General features: G+C 40.2%; 1 pseudogene; it reads left to right on the forward strand.

Annotated features, from left to right (window-relative positions):
* The first annotated feature begins 533 nt into the window (after positions 1-533).
* Positions 534-1,178, forward strand: LOC141816575 (protein CUP-SHAPED COTYLEDON 2-like; annotated as a pseudogene).
* The last annotated feature ends 1,567 nt before the right edge of the window (positions 1,179-2,745 follow it).

A 2,745-nucleotide genomic window follows, 5' to 3' on the forward strand; every position in this document is an offset into this window, starting at 1 on the left:
TGACTGAACTGATATCAGTCGACTGATTCAGATATTCAGTCGACTGAACATGCTCCTAGTCGACTATAATTTGTGTCCAGTCGACTAATCCCGCACAGAACCAAATTGGACTCGACTGGAAGCTCATTCCAGTCGACTATCTTGGCCATTCTTCGCCATAAACCCACCTTCAATCGATTGAGTTTTAACTCCAGTCGACTGATCTCGAACAGTGACGAAACTGACTCAACTAGGATTATATTCCAGTCGACTGCTTTGTTTCTCTTTGCCTGCGCGAAAACCTCACCTCAGTCGACTGGGATTTAATCTCAGTCGACTGACCACGAACAGAGGCGATTTGGATTCGACTGGCACTCCACGTCAGTCGACTGATCTATGATCCGCACGCCTCTCATGTTGCCCATCATCATATGCTCGATCGATCTCTCGTGCATGAATTATAAGCGAGCTTAATTGGTTCGTCCCCTTCCTTCCTTCCTCTCTGCCTTTATATGTGTCTGGAGAATTCGATTCGCTCAGGCAGCTTTCGAGACATGGAGCTGAGGGAGATCGCGTTCGCTCTGCCGCCGGGGTTCAAGTTCCACTCGAACGACCACGAGCTAGTGTGCCACTACCTCTCCAAGAAGGTCAGTGACCAGGAAAGGACTATGGTGGAGGTTGACCTGCACATTCAAGAACCGTGGGAGCTCCCAGGTGAGTCCATCGATCGTTATTTAAGCTTGTTCATGGTCCACTGACTGCCGGGCTTGTGCAGATGCGACCAAGCTGGGGGCGGACGAGTGGTACTTCTTCAACTTCCGCGACCGCAAGTACGCGACCGGATCGCGGACGAACCGCGCAACCAAGTCGGGCTACTGGAAGGCCACGGGGAAGGACCGAGAGGTCAGCGACTCGGCGACGAGCGCCGCAGTGGGGATGACGAAGACGCTGGTGTTCTACAGAGGAAGAGCCCCCAACGAGGCGAAGACGAATTGGGTGATGCATGAGCTCAGACTGGAGACGCCTCGATCTCCATCGAAGGTACATACGCTGCATTACGCCAATAGAAACATGTTCTTGTGATTAATTGGTTGTTGAACGATCAGTTCATGTGGCAGGAGGACTGAGTTCTGTGCAAAGTTTTTGAGAAGAGAAAAGGAGAAAGAGATCAAGCGAGGGAGTCGGCCTTTTTATATTAAGAAAAGGGAGAGCACGTAGCTTGGTTTAATTCATGATTATCTGCCTTTTTTTATTAAGAAAAGGGGAGCAAGAGGAGAGAGGGAGGGGGTAGATTTGTAAATTCATGAATTGGGGAGTTGAAACTAAGGTTTGGGGATTGCATGCAAATAAATTGTTGGGTGGGGACTGATCACAAAGTCAAGTTTGTGTTTGGGGAGTTTTCTCCAATTTACCGAAACATTCAATTAGCCACTTAATTTACAATAATCCCCTCTCTGTTTTAGAAATGCAAACGCGTTGGGAATGGATCGTTCCTTTAGACTTCAGCTATGTATAATATTTGGTCGGATAAGTTTGTTCCTACAAGTCAAAGTCGTAAGAAAGAGAAAGACCTTGACTTGGCAAAAGACTAGCGAGTCAAACCAACGCTTGCTTTGAATTTCTCGTGCCGATCAATTAATTTCACGCGTTGTCGATACGTTTCCAGCTGGAACAAGAAAGGCAGTAGTGGAGCTTACTAATTCGGATTATCTCGGAAAGTAATTTGATAATAATCAAAAATATATTTTTTTAGTAAATAAAATTATTTTATTAAGTTTTTTTTATAATGTAGATATTTAATTTTTTAAATCGATTAATTTTGAAATGATCCATTTAATTTCATAAATCATTAAAATAAATAAAAAATTGTTCATGGATGTCCATCGAGAACGGTCGTTCTTGAATTTGTAATTTATTAAGTTTCGTGTACATAGAGATGAGATTGCGATTTGAATCCCGGAGCATGATTGAGTTGATTACTGTGGGACAGATTTATTGAAATAAGCAAGAGTCGAATCTCGAAGAAGCCGAAGCAATGCCCTTCCTTGTAGTGGTTAACTGTAGCTTTCCAATTTATCTCATCATCGATGATCATGAAATCGACCGTCTCCCATCTCTCCATCTTTTATTGACGTGGATAGCTTCTTTCCTGGTTTTCTTTGTATTTCTCTAAATTCATAATCATTTTATAAAATGATATAACTATCTTATAATATTCTCCCAGTTAAAGCTTGAATTGATCAAACGTATTATGATAAATATGATGTCATAGGTGTTACACCATTATAGTTGCTACAATATAGAAAAGAATTTTGAACAAAAGTCAAAAAGACACTCATTTTGACTAAAATTATTCGGAGTCTTCGAAAAGTTTTAAATGATATTTTTTTAGTCTGAAACTTGATCGTTATGGATTTCATCTTATAATTAATTGTAGATCTCTAAATGAACTTTGATTTGATATATTGTGTGTTCATGGTTCAACTCGAATCAAAAGTTATGGTCTTTTAAAGTTTAGAATTTAACATTCACTTTATAACAGTTATGAAATCTTAACTGCTACAATTGTATAACAGTTACGAAACTGTAACTGTTATGACTACTTGGCAGCTCATTTGTAGCAACTACGAACTTTAATTGTGGCAATTATGTAGTAATTACCGTTTCGTAGTTGACAATGTGAATCTAAATTTTGAAAAGTTATAATTTTTTATTCAGGTTGAATTACGAAACTCACAATATATCAAATAGAAGTTTATTCAGAGA

Source organism: Curcuma longa, unplaced genomic scaffold (genome assembly GCF_044706935.1).
Source record: "Curcuma longa cultivar G26 ecotype Majalengka, Jawa Barat unplaced genomic scaffold, ITB_CL_G26_1.1 contig_17300, whole genome shotgun sequence".
Classification (NCBI taxonomy): Eukaryota; Viridiplantae; Streptophyta; class Magnoliopsida; order Zingiberales; family Zingiberaceae; genus Curcuma; species Curcuma longa.